The sequence below is a fragment of the Anomaloglossus baeobatrachus genome, chromosome 3 (genome assembly GCF_048569485.1).
Source record: "Anomaloglossus baeobatrachus isolate aAnoBae1 chromosome 3, aAnoBae1.hap1, whole genome shotgun sequence".
Lineage (NCBI taxonomy): Eukaryota > Metazoa > Chordata > Amphibia > Anura > Aromobatidae > Anomaloglossus > Anomaloglossus baeobatrachus.
The window spans coordinates 535,768,400-535,782,953 of record NC_134355.1 but is presented as its reverse complement, the minus strand read 5'-3'; the positions used below and the strand labels follow the sequence as shown (position 1 = coordinate 535,782,953).

Here is a 14,554-nt window from a genome sequence, read left to right as displayed (position 1 = left end):
ACCCACAACTTCCACCACTGTAACCGCAACAGGCAGTTTGCTTGGTAGGTCGTCAGTTGGTTTGGAAGGGGAAACAAGTGAGTGTGTACAGCTCTCTCAGACATCGATAGCACCAACGTTGGATGAAGGCAACATCATGTCTCCGCCTGCACTTTCCTCATAAACCTGCATTTTTCCAGGGACACCCTACTCAACACCGTCTACACACAGCAGCCAGATCTCTGTCCCTCAGATGTGGTCAAATAAAAGGCCATTTCCTGCGACCCATGACAAAACTAAGAGGTTGACTCTATCCCTCTGTAAGCTCTTGGCTACCGAAATGCTGCCTTTCTGCCTAGTGGACACACAGGATTTTAGAGACCTTATGTCTGTCGCTGTGCCCCAGTACCAGATGCCTAGTCGCCACTACTTCTCTAAGAAAGGTGTGCCCGCGCTACACCAGCATGTCACACACAACATCACCGCTTCCTTGAGAAACTCTGTGTGTGAACGGGTGGATTTCACCACCGATACTTGGACCAGTAAGCATGGACAGGGACGTTACATGTCGCTGACTGGGCACTGGGTAACTATGGTGATAGATGGTGAAGGGTCTGCTGCACAAGTCTTGCCGTCCCCACGACTTGTGTGTCAATCCTCTGTCTGTCCAAGTTCCGCCACTGCTTCTGCCTCCTCCAGCTCATCTGGGTCCTCCACCTCCGCCCCAAGCCTGCCTGGTCAGGCCACCAGCGTTCTCACTGTGCAGAAGGAATCACGCACCCCTCATTACTATGCTGGCAGCAGAGCGCAACGGCATCAGGCGGTCTTTAGCTTGACATGTCTTGGGAATAAGAGTCACACAGCTGAGGAGTTGTGGTCAGCTCTGCGGTCCGAGTTTAATAAATGGTTGTCTCCACTCAACCTGCAGCCTGGTAAGGCCGTGTGCGACAATGCTGCAAACCTGGGTGCGGCCCTTCGCCTGGGCAAGGTGACACACGTACCTTGTATGGCTCACGTGTTGAACCTTGTCGTCCAGCAATTTTTAACACACTATCCCAGCCTAGATGGCCTTCTGAACAGGGCACGAAAACTGTCTGCTCACTTCTGCAGTTCAAGCGCCGCAGCTGAGCGACTTGCATCGCTCCAGAAGTCTTTCGGCCTGCCGGTTCATCGCCTGAAATGCGATGTGGCGACACGCTGGAATTCAACTCTCCACATGTTACAGCGACTGTGGCAGCACCGCCGAGCCCTGGTGCAATACGTCATGACGTATAGCCTGGGCCAACGAGATGCAGAGGTGGGGCAGATCACCCTGATGGAGTGGTCTCAGATCAAGGACCTATGCACCCTTCTGCACAGTTTTGACATGGCGACGAATATGTTTAGCGCTGACAATGCCATTATCAGCATGACGATTCCAGTCATTTACATGCTGGAGCACACGCTAAACACTATTCGGAGTCAGGGGGTGGGACAACAGGAAGGGGATGAACTACAGGAGGATTCATATGCGCAAGGGACAACAACATCACCAAGGTCCAGACATTCATCATCACCAACGCAGCAGGCATGGGACCATGGGGGACAGGGATCAACAAGGGCGCATAGTAGCAGGCGAAATGTTGAGGAAGGTGCAGGAGAACATGAAGAAATGGAGGACGAACTGTCCATGGACATGGAAGACTCAGCGGATGAGGGAGACCTTGGTCAAATTTCAGTTGAAAGAGGTTGGGGGGAGATGTCAGAGGAAGAAAGAACCTCTATGCTACAAACACAGCTGCGCAAGACACATGAGTGCCTTTTTGTTGCACTACCTCCAACATGACCCTCGTATTGTCAAAATTAGAAGTGATGATGACTACTGGATTGCCACACTATTAGATCCCCGGTACAAGTCCAAATTTTGTGACATAATTCCAGCCATAGAAAGGGACGCACGTATGCAGGAGTATCAGCAGAAGCTGTTACTCGATCTTAGCTCGGCTTTTCCACCAAACAACCGTGCAGGTGCAGGGAGTGAATCTCCCAGTTGTAACTTGACAAACATGGGACGGTCTCGTCATCTTCAACAGTCTACCCGTACCAGTAGGACCGTATCTGGTGCTGGTAACAGCAATTTTATGGAATCTTTTCATAATTTTTTTAGACCCTCTTTTGCAAGGCCACCAGAGACAACAAGTCTGACACATAGTCAACGGCTGGAGAGGATGATACAGGAGTATCTCCAAATGAACATCGATGCAATGACTTTGCAAATGGAGCCTTGCTCCTTTTGGGCTTCAAATCTAGAAAAATGGCCAGAGCTCTCTAGTTACGCCTTGGAGATTTTGTCGTGTCCAGCTGCCAGCGTTGTCTCTGAACGTGTCTTCAGTGCTGCTGGGTGTGTGCTGACAGATAAGCGCACGCGTCTGTCCAGTGACAATGTGGACAGACTGACGTTCATCAAAATGAACAAGTCATGGATCCAGAAGGAATTTACTACCCCTGTGTCATCCTGGGGAGAGTAAATGCTTGTGGATTTGGAATGTGCTTGATGCAAATCAAAACATCCTGTTTGCAACTAGGGCACAAGTGCTGCCACTGATAGGGTGTCTGTGGGGCACAATTTTTGGAGAAAAGGGAGACTCCGCTTGGAGTAACCCTTACTTACAGTGTTTTTAAAAATGATCCAAGATGAACAGAGCTGGGATCAGCAAAGACTTTGCTACCTACCCCGGTGTCATCCTGGGGACGGTTAAGAATGGCGTATTTTTGAATGTGCTTGATGCAAATCTAGCTGTGAAGTGTACAACTAGGGCACAAGTGCTGCCACTGAATGGGTGGGTGTGTGTGGGGCACCATTTTTGGAAAAAAGGGACACTCCGCTTGGAGTAATCCTTGCTTACATTGTTTTAAAAAATGATCCAAGATGCATACAGCTGGGATCAGGAAAGACTTTGCTACCTACCCCGGTGTCATCCTGGGGACGGTTAAGTATGGCGTATTTTTGAATGTGCTTGATGCAAATCTAGCTGTGAAGTGTACAACTAGGGCACAAGTGCTGCCACTGAATGGGTGGGTGTGTGTGGGGCACCATTTTTGGAAAAAAAGGGAGACTACGCTTGGAGTCACCTTGCGGTGTTTTACATGATTTTAGAAGGGCGTGCCATGCCTATATCTGTGTGTCCTCCTCTTTTTCCTTGTCCAGCTGTTTTGTTTTCGCATGAGTATATGTCCTTGTCACTTTCCCATGTGTTTGTGTTGTGTTGTGAGTTGTTTGTCACCTTTTGGACACCTTTGAGGGTGTTTTCTAGGTGTTTTTATGTGTTTGTGATTGCCTGCCATTGTTTCCTATGCAGTTCGAGTTCGGTTCGTCGAACGTTCGACGAGCCGAACTCGAACGGGACCTCCGTTCGGCGAACCGACCTCGAGCCGAACCGGGACCGGTTCGCTCATCTCTAGTCCTGACCTGCGGGGCTGCACGTCTCCTCCGCAGGAGAACGCAGGAGATCGCAGCTGCCTGTGCCCATGATCAGGACTCGCTGTGTCCTGGAGGCAGCAGGTCCTGACCTGCGGGGCTGCACGTCTCCTCCGCAGGAGAACGCAGCTGCCTGTGCCCACGATCAGGACTCGCTGTGTCCTGGAGGCAGCGGGTCCTGACCTGTGGGGCTGCACGTCTCCTCTGCAGGAGAACGCAGCTGCCTGTGCCCACGATCAGGGTTCAGTGCGCTGCGGTCTCCTGCTGTGTTCTCCCTACGGAGGACGCATGCAACTGCAGCAAACAATTGATATGCTGCAGTCTGGAAAGACGCTCCACAGGTCAGTGTTTGCTGCAGAAAAAACAAGCACAATGAGCAGGAGATTTCTAGAAATCCCTCCACTGTGCTTGTACTGTACAATGCATTGTTTTAGACACAGCAAAAACATGCTACATCCAAAATGCTGCAAATACTGATCGTGGGCACGCAGCCTTAAACAATGTGATCAGCAGTGCTGAAAAGGATTGGATGTGGGCGTGACAGATTGCAAAATGGGTGTGGTTAGGGGTGTGGCTACGTGCGCCGCATACTTTGCCCCTCTTTCTCATCTTTAAATGTTGGGAGGTATGACATGGGTCAGATAGCTGCAGAAATATAGTAGCAAAAATAATGACAAGTATTCCTAATGGCAGGCGGGGGAGGTGACCCCAAGGGGGGGAGGTAGGGACAAGGGGATTGGTGGGGTTTATATAGGGCGGCCTGAGGGTGGGGGATCCCTTTGGCTTGGGATTGTGACACCAGCTATCGCCCCACTTTTACAGCCATTTTACCTGCCTGATGGAGTCTTTTGACAGTCTTGTTGAGCAGATGCAGGCTGAAGCCAGCCTCCATCCTCCTGGATGGCTGGACGGTCATCTGAGGGCCATCTTAGGCAGCAGTACGGCTGCGGCCTCATCCATCCACCCCATACCACAGGAGCAGCCTTACTGCTGCAGGTCCTGGCCGCTGGCGCAGTTCTCCCCTGCTGCACCAGCATCTGCCTCCCCTCTGCCGCCGGAGCGGCCTCTGTTGTGAATGTTAGTTATGTTTTGGCTGCTGGGAGGCTCCCTTTGGTGGCCAGGAATGGTTTGGACTTGGACCAGGTGTGTTGTGCAGTGGGTGTTTCCTTTGCTAACTCTCTGCTTATTTAAATCCTGGTCTGATTGCAGGCTGTTGCCGGATGTCAGTTATTCTTTGTATCTCCAGCCTGCTTAATCCTGCTCTACACCACATCTTCCCCAGATAAGTGCTTGCTCTTTATTTATTGTCTGGTTTTTTTGTTTATCTGGGTTTGTCATTTGCTGTGGTTGGTTTCAGTTTATTTGCTTGCAGGGATTTTCCCCCTTAGTGGATTGTTGAGGAACTCCCTGCAGTTCGGTGTGGAGTATAGCTCCTTTGGGTCCATGTGTTTGTGGCTTGTTGACTTTGTTATGATTCTTGTTTTCTGTTCATTGGTATGACAAGGGCACCTGGTATAGGACGGAGTTCAGATCGTGCGATCTGAGGGCCTTTTTGTACTATCAGGAAGTTGGTATTTTGCAGGGTTTTTCTCTGGCCACCATCAGTCCCTTTCCTGTCCTTTCCTATTTTAGTCAGCGGGGACCTCACCTTTTGCTAATCCTGTCATCTACCTGTGTATTGTGTTTTTCCTATATCACCGCAGTCTTTGAATGTGGGGGGCTAGCTATTCTTGTCTATTTTCTGAGCCAGAGAGGTATTCATCTTTCCTACCTTAAGGATAGTTAGTTCTCCGGCTGGGTTCGCAGTGTACAGGATGTTAGTTCACCCCTCGGCTACTACTAGTTGTGATGGTTAGTAAGGGGATGGCGGCCAGATTAGTTGCCAATGCTCTTGTCACCTTTTGCCAATGATATGTGGTGGTCTTCAGTGGTTCCGGATCATAACAGGCCTCACTGCAGGAACCGGACACTTGAGCGCTGTCTCCTGCAGCACCTGTGTCTCCTTCTACGTGGGTGCAGGAGCAGCCTTCCCGCAGGACCTGGCTGTCTGCAGGGCTGTCCAGAGATGTGCCTGTGCGCAGTAGTTTGGCCGTGTGAGCCGGCCCCATCCCGGGAGAAATATATGGGCATGCCTGACGTCGGCAGCGGTTAGTAGACCTCAGCCTCCGGAGGGGGTGGGGCCTGCCACTCGCCTACAGCTCCAATTCCCGAATGTTGCAGCAGGTTGTTCCAGCAATATACCGGTCGGGCAGCCTGGATTTTCTTTGACGGCGGTCTCCCATAGGATCCAGAGCTCTTTCCTTGTGGACAGTGGATTTAGGTCAGCAATTTTCTTCTCATACCTGCAGACCGCGGGTTCGCTCTCTGGGTTGTCTGGATGGATTTCACCTTGATTGGGTCCGGCATCAGCCGATCAAAGTGCATCATCATCTTTCCTGGATTATTCGCCGACCAGCATCGGGATGTTGGTTCTCTAGTGATTTTGGATGAGCAGCAGGATTCAGGAATTCTGGCTGGTGGGATCACAGCTCCTGTGCAGCCAGGTGAGTATGGTTCTATGGTTTGTTCATCACCCTTTCCTGGCAGTTTTCCAGGTGTTCTGTCCAGTCAGGCAGTGTCGGCGATCGGCGTCAGTTCAGGGTCAGTGGGGAAGGCAGACCAGTTAGGCGGCGATGGGGTAGCAGAGGTTATGTCGGGAGTTGTTAGTGTGGCGCCCTGGACTAGCCAGGTAGTCACAGACATAACACCACACACACCCCCTCCCCTGCATAGTTAACACCAGTCAAACAAAACCCTTGTTGCCTCCCTCCAGGGTCTGATGGCCACACCAGGTGGGGCGGAGCCAGGCGGTTGGCCGCACCCACCAAGGAGTTCACAGGCCTGGAGGCGGGAAAAGTGACGGATTAGTTTTGAGAGTTGAAAGTGAGAGGACAGAAACTGTCGGTGTCTGGGTGGGGACCCGGACATGGACAGCAAGGTCGGCAGATGGTGGTGGCCGTCTGCAGGAGTTGGTGGATCTCTGCAGAGCCATGGGACCAGGGTCGGGCGGTGGCCCGCCGGTACCGAACCGGGGAGCGGAGTGAAGCTAAGCACAAAGGCAGGGCCATCGGACCCCGACTAGGCTTGGAGCCGCCGACAACGGTCAAATCCGAGAGTGACCAGAACCCCAGGGGTTTCCTAACACCCAAGCCCCGACAGAAGGCAATAGTCCACACTGTGAGGATACACAGCCACCGCCATAGGCTAGAGAAGCAAGGGCCAGCACCTGCAGCCAATACAGGCTTTTTTGGTACCTATACGCCGGGGAGCGGACTACCGTTGGGAAACCATCGGAGTCAACACATTCTACACAGGTACAGGGAAATACAGCCACCATCGACCTGTCCAGAGAGAGCAAAGACACTGCAGCCGGCTGCGGGACCCTTCCATCCAGCCGTTTGGTTTGCCAGAGACTCTGTGAATTTGTGCCTGAGTGAGTACCACAGTGCCATCCGGCACCGCGCCGCGCTGCCCCTGCAACCCTGCACTCCAGCCATCCAGCCTCCCTGTTCCACAACTGGGCCCCGGGATCACCAACCCCTACCCACGGAGGGGACAACACCCTAGCTGCTCCCTACCATCGCTCTCGGGATCCCCGTCACCAGCAGCGGTGGTGCCCATCATCACCACGACCCGTGGGTGGTGTCACGAACTCTTTCCCAAAACAAACCCCTCCTTTTCACTCGTGGCCGAGGAGCGCTGCTCGAGTCCCCGGGTCCGGCCCACCGCTCGAGCCGCCGAGCAGCAGCAGCAGTCGCGGACCCGAGCGCAGCGAGCGCGGCCCCTCTGCCCGCGACATTAGTTCACTTGAAAGGTAATAGGCCTGTGGCTGGGTGTGTCTCTGCTTGGCTGGCTCCTGGCATTGCAGGTGAGGGGGTTGTGGATAGTGGGCCAGTGCTTCCGGTCAGGGTATCAGAGCCGGTTTCTGTATCGGTTCAGATACAGAAGGATATGATTTATTTGGATGATTAAGCGCGGGGTGAGGTATATGTATGTTTTGAGGGGCGGCTAAGTTCTCATCTGAAGAAGAAGGTTAGGAAAAAAATTTGAAAGGATGGATACGTCAAACTTTTTTCCCAGTTGCCCTTGGAAAAATTTAATTTAGATAGGCACAAAAAGGATGACAGTAAGAGGGAGGACGAGGAGAAGCACGTTTCATCCTGCAGACTTTCATGAATTGGTTGGAGGCATTCGCGATTTTGGAGAGTTTTATTGGGGAAAAAGTGCTGGACATTTGTTTTGCTCCATTTTTGTTTTATAGATTCCATTAAAGAAGCTTATAGGGGTTTATGGGGGGCAGGTCTGGGTGAACAGTTTTGTCAGTGGAAAGGCCATCCGCCTGTCTATATGGTGGGATCAAAAGGACATTGACCTTTGGCTGAGAGTGATGGCCCCCACGAGATACGGGTAGTCTTTTCACGGAGTGGCTGGTGCTTCTGGCCTGTCTGGCGGTAACTCAGGCCAACAGTTGGGGCAGAGGGGCCACGGGACAGTCCGGGCCTCAGAAACATGGTTTGTGCTGGCAATTTAATGAGGGCCAGTGCAAATTCAGGGCAAATTGTAGGTTCAAACATCTCTGTTCACACTGTAGCGGCCCCTCTCACGGGGCCTCCAAGTGTTTCAGGTGAAATAAGGCCAAGTCAGAGACCTCTATTACCCAAGGGGGAAACGCCGGGGAGGCTTCACAGAGTGATTAGAAGGGAAAGAAGGTGATCTAGCTCAGCTGTGGCAAGTTCCGGCATGCAAGGATAACACTCTGGTAGTGCAGGGATCCAATAGAAGAAAAAAATAATCCAGCTTCCGGAATAATATAAAATTTTTTTCAAGCTTTATTTTAAAGGACGTAAAAAATACTTGTCATTACAAGGGACAAAATATGGAGTCCATGTGCGGCTACACGTTTCGACTGCTACCTGCGTTCTTTGTCAAGCATGATCACTTGGTGCGGGTATTTGTATTCCCTCCGCTGTTTTTCAGATTCCGCAGACTTTGAAAAACCTTCAAAGAAATACCAAAGGAAACATTTTGAACATATACCCTGCTGTAAATAAAGAAAAGCATAGTGCATATAAACATAGGGCACTTAGTAAACACTGTTTTTGATCAAAAAAGCATAAAGCCATCCCACCAACCACAAGGTGTACCCAGTTGGGACAGTACCTACACTCTCGAATATTAAAACCTTACCATGGGCTAAAATAAGCCTCAATGTGAATAAGGGCTGAGAGTGATCGGGTCCCAAGAGGACACACAGCCATGGGATGCACAGAACGAAATGCCCAGCTCACTAAAAGGGAGGACCACACCCTATTTGTACTAAATACAATAGACTACATAAAAACATTTATGCATTTTTTTAAAAAAAAAAACCTTCAGTCTGCTTATCAGTATCTTGAGTTGGTTAGGGAAAAGTTGGGAAAGGAAGTGTCTTTGGGCCGTATGGCGGGCCCCTTTGTCTCTCTGCCTTTTTGCAGAGTTGGTTGTTTCCTCTTTGGGTGTGGTCCCTAAGAAAGAGGTGAATAGGTTTTGGCTCATTCAGCCACTTTTCCAACCCGTGGGGGGATGTCAGTCAATGACCGCATTGATACGGACTGTGCTCCGTGGTTTACAGGTGATTCAACGAGGCAGCATAGTGGGTGAGGAGTTATGGCAGGGGTCCTGATGGCAAAAACGGATGTGGAATCTGCGTTTCATTTATTGCTGGTTCATCCGGACGTGTTTGTCTGCTCGGCTGTTTTTCGGAAGGGGCTTATTTTGTTGCCAGGTGTCTTCCTTTGGGCTATTCCTTGTAGTGTTCATTGTTCAAATCATTTAGTTCTTTTCTGGAATGGGGGGTGAGAAACGTTTCAGGTTTTGAGTCTTCATCCATTACCTGGACAATTTTTTCTATGTTGGCCAGAGGTATTTTTTGATCTGCTAGAATATCCATGCAGCGATAGCGTTGGTTGCAGAGCATTTCGGCATCCCTTTGGCACCAGGTAACACTGAGGGCCCGGCAACATGTATTTCATTTTAGGTGTCGTCATTGATTCTGAAGCTGGGAATTTTAGCTCCCTGACGACAAGGTGTCAGCCCTCAGGGGTAAAGTGTTCCCGGGCGCTAATGGTTAAGAAGCTTACCTTGCGGGTGGTTCAATCCTTGCTTGGGAAGCTTAACATCAAGTGTTGAATTACGCCTATGGGACAGGTGTTTTCCCGTCGACTCACTTGTGCCACGGCCGTTGAGCTGGCACCGCTCCATTATGTTCGTATGTCAGCAGAGGTCAAGGCAGATTTGGCTGTGTGGGAGACATTTTTGGTATAATGGGAGGTCTTTGTTGATGGAACCTCTGATGGATAATTCAGAAATTGATCTGTTCACTGATGTGGCAGGTGGTTATAGCTTTAGGGCCTATTTTGGGGGAATGGTGTGCAGCTTGGTGGCCCGAAGGATGGTGTGCATCTGCTTTGGTAAAAAACGTTGCTTTGCTGGAGATCTTTCCGATTTTGGTGGCTGTCACTTTGTGGAGAGTGTGGTTTCAGAATAGGAGAGTCCATTTTCATTGTGATAGTAAGGGGTGGTATTGGCGATCAATAATATATCGGCTTCTTCACCTCCTGTGGTCAGTGTTCTTCAGCGGTTGGTGTTGGTTTATTGGTCGGTTAATGCTTGGGTGAGTGCCTCTGATGTGCCGGGTGTTTGAAAATTCATAGCTAACACACTCTCTCATTTTTAGTAGTGTTGGCCCCAGAGGCAGAGGCCGTGGAAATGGAGTGCCTTCCCGAACTCTGGAGTGTGATGTCAGGGCCGTTGAACACTTAATTAAGGCTTCCTTGGCTGAAACTACGTGGACCGCTTATCAACGAGTGTGGCAACAATGGTAGCTTTTGGTGGATTTCTTTTGTTTGTTTTTGTTGGAGGAGGATCAGGTAGGCGTGTTGTTGCTCTGGGTCAGTCAGTTGTCGGCTTTTAGTTTGTCTCCAGTGAAGGTTAGTCAGTTGGTGACGGGTCTGGTATTTGGCTTTAAGCTTAGGAATCGGCAGAATTTGACAAAGAAGGAACAGATTCAAGTTAACAAGGCAATTTCTAAATTCATTATGAGGAACCGTGGTGTGGCGGTTCGCCACTTTGACTTGGAGGCGGTGGATGAGGTCTCGAGCATTTGAGGTGTACAAAGTGCTCTCGTTGTGGCAGTTGTGTGGGTCCTCAAAGTTGGTTTAATTTGTTACTGGGGGTTCATGATGATATTGATCCCTTTCATTTGCCAGTTTGGGTTGGTGGTCTGGTGACTGGGGGGACCGCTGGCAATGGAATGTTGGATCCCGTGTTTTGTATTTAGCCCTTCCTCCCCATCTATTGGTGCTCCCGAGTTGGTGGTTATGGCTGGGAGTAAGTATGGTTCAGGGGGAAGGTAATGTTAATAAGGTTACTAGTTTATCAACAGACTTAGGAGCTTCGAGGACGTCACCCTATCTAAGTTATTTTCTGTGTGTATATGTTAAATAAAAGGCTGCTATGGCCATTTCATCCAACTTTGTTGTCTGTGTTTTATTTTATTGTCATTGGAGGTAAGGTAAAATGTATGGATGGGTCACCGGAACTCAATCATACCAAAGTCAAGAGCAGTCACAGACTGGTAATATGTACCCTTTAGGCTATGTGTCCACGAGAGAATGGAGCTGCGGATTTTTCTGCATCAAAATCCACAGCTTTCCCGCAAAATCCGCACCTTTTCAAAGGTGCGGGTATGCCGCGGATTTACCGCGGATTTACCGCGGAATTGCGGCGGATTTTGGTGCAGATTGGTTTTTTTTTCCCCAATTTTAAAGCCAAAATCCGGATCAAAATCCGCAACAATAATTGACATGTTGCAGATTTTTCCGGATCAAAATCCGCACCAAATCCGCCGCGGAAAATCCGCAGCATGGGCACAGCATTTCCAAAATGCCATAGAAATGGCTGGGAAGTGCCGCTGCTGCAGATTTTCGGGAAATCCGCGGCTTTTCCGCGAGAAATCCGCGGCAAAATCCGCGCATTTTCCGCAGCGTGGACACATAGCCTTAAGATGATGTCTATGTCTATTTCGAAAAGTGGGCAAAGTGATCAACACATTCTTATTAAACTGATAATTTACACAGGGTAAAAAGCCCAACTCATCGGGAAATACATCACATACAGTTTACCCGTGACAAATCGATACGGCAGAAGTCTTGAATCTTATCAACCAATTTATAAATTCCAGAGTCATGACTAAGAGATTATCCTCGAAACTCGTTAATCTGGACTATCCTGACCTGTTTTTACAAGTGTATCTCTGTATGTGGACTTACTTTTTTTTATGATGTTGGAATAAAAGATGAGTTTTTTAGATGTCCTGGACCTACTACTTTTTTCTTATTTGGATCCCTGATTTTTAATTTATGAATTCCACCCATTATCAGGGTATATTGAAGAACAAAGGTTGCTAATAGCTGATTAATATTTGGTTTTATTTTCTAAAGGCTGAAGTGAGGACAGCATCTGGGGAGCCCATGGCATATATCGTTCAAAAACATCCCCTATGTACAACAACATTTAAAATTCTGAATGAGAACAATGAAGAGGTGTTGGAAATCTCAAATGACTTAACGGTAATTTAGACTAATTTTTCATAACTAATTTCACGTTGTATGACGTTTATGCTGTCCCGCAATGTTTGCACAATGTTTGCACAAAAAAGGGGCTGCTGCAGGTTAAGCAATCAAGTTCATTACCCCTGAGGCTTCCTAGGATCAGTCAGTAGGACTGCTTGGTTTCTAGTTACTATTGATAGGTTCATATTATATGGGGCATGTTTCAGACAGAAGCATGCTAACAATGTAGATGTGTCAAAAATGTGTTCATGAATCACTACTTAATGGAAGAATTACACAGTTTAAATAAAAAAATCCAGGGAAATATTATTTTTGAACATACTATACAAGATCTATATCTATCTACCTATCTCTCTCTCTCTCTCTTTATATATATATATATATATATATATATATATATATATATACATACATACACACTGTGTGCAGAATTATTAGGCAAATTAAAATTAATTTAAATTAGACCAATTAAGTAAATCAGGTGATGTGCATCCTGTAACGATGAGGGGTGTGGTGTAATGACATCAACATCCTAAATAAGGTGTGCTTAATTATTAGGCAACTTCCTTTCCTTTGGCAAAATGGGTCAGAAGAGAGATTTGACGGGCTCTGAAAAGTCCAAAATTGTGAGATGTCTTGCAGAGGGATGCACCATTCTTAAAATTGCCAAAGTTTTGAAGCATGATCAATGAACAATCAAGCGTTTCATGGCAAATAGCAAACGGGGTCGCAAGAAGCGTGTTGGGCAAAAAAGGCGCAAAATAACTGTCCATGAATGGAGGAAAATCAAGCATGAAACTGCCAAGATGCCATTTGCCACCAGTTTGGCCATATTTCAGAACTCAAAAGCAAATTCTGCAATGCAAAGAAATGACACCCAATAGTCCTAAGTCAATAAATATAATAGCAGGGACTAAAATTTAACTTTTAATCTAACAATAAAAACACAAAATGCTTGTGCATTACTTGTGCAATATAAAACATTTTTTGCCAAATGGCAAGAAAATTACTGTAGATAGATCTCACCCAAATTTTCTCCAGAAATCCAGATAAGGAGTCGCAGTCGGGTTATTATGTATCAGCCCCTGTCGTGCCCCGTGAATAAGCTTCCGCCCTGACAAGGGCAGCACCCTAATAAGTTGTCTGCCCAGCAACCTTATAAAATAAAAAGAAAAAAGAAAAAAAAGAAAAAAAAAAAAGGGGGAGGGCGTTTCCTTTTTCTTTTTTAAGGTTGCGGGACAGACAACTTACTAGGGTGCTGCCCTTGTCAGGGCGGAAGCTCATTCACGGGGCATGACAGGGGCTGATACATAATAACCCGACTGCTTACCCTGGTCTTTCCAGCCTGTGACTCCTTATCTGGATTTGTGGAGAAAATTTGGGTGAGATCTACAGTCATATGAAAAAGTTTGGGCACCCCTATTAATGTTAACCTTTTTTCTTTATAACAATTTGGGTTTTTGCAACAGCTATTTCAGTTTCATATATCTAATAACTGGTGGACTCAGTAATATTTCTGGATTGAAATAAGGTTTATTGTACTAACAGAAAATGTGCAATCTGCATTTAAACAAAATTTGACCGATGCAAAAGTATGGGCACCTCAACATAAAAGTGACATTAATATTTTGTAGATCCTCCTTTTGCAAAAATAACAGCCTCTAGTCGCTTCCTGTAGCTTTTAACCCCTTAACAACCCATGACGTACTAGGTACGTCATGGATCGTGTGCCGGTAAGCCCCGCCCCCTGCCGCCGGCAGGCGGCGGCAAGACACGCACATATCAGCTGTTATCAACAGCTGATATGTGTGCCTGCTAGCCGCGGGTGGAATCGCTTCCACCCGCGGCCATTAACCCCTTACATTTCGCTGCCAAAGTCTTGGCAGCGATATATATATGGGCGCCGCCATGACAGTGACTTACCCCGCCCCCCACCGGAAGTCACGTGACATGATCACGTGACTTTCGGTGGTTGCCATGGTAGCACAGGGTCATGTGATGACGCCTGTAGCTAACATGAGTCACTTCCTCTCAATGCCGGAATACAGCCGGCATTGAAAGTGAAGCAGCAAATCTGCAGTTCTCAGCTCTGTAGCTGAGATCTGCAGATAGTGCAGAGCGATCGGATTGCTGATCGCAATAGTCCCCTAGGGGGACTAGTAAAATAAAAAAAAAAAAGTAAAAAAAAAAGTTTTAAAAAATAAAAAAAATAAAAAAACCTAAAAGTTCAAATCACCCCCCTTTCACCCCATTGAAAATTAAAGGGTTAAAAAAATAAAAAATACACACATATTTGGTATCGCCACGTTCATAAATGCCCGATCTATCAAAGTATAAAATCAATGAATCTGATCAGTAAACGGCGTAGCGGAAAAAAAATTCCAAACGCCAAAATTACGTTTTTTGGTCGCCGCAAATTTTGCGCAAAATGCAATAACAGGCGATCAAAACGTAGCATCTGCGCAAA

General features: G+C 47.8%; 1 pseudogene; it reads left to right on the top strand.

The window, feature by feature from the left end:
• LOC142297295 (phospholipid scramblase 2-like) overlaps positions 1-14,554 on the top strand; it is a 138,478-nt pseudogene that overhangs the window by 62,049 nt on the left and 61,875 nt on the right.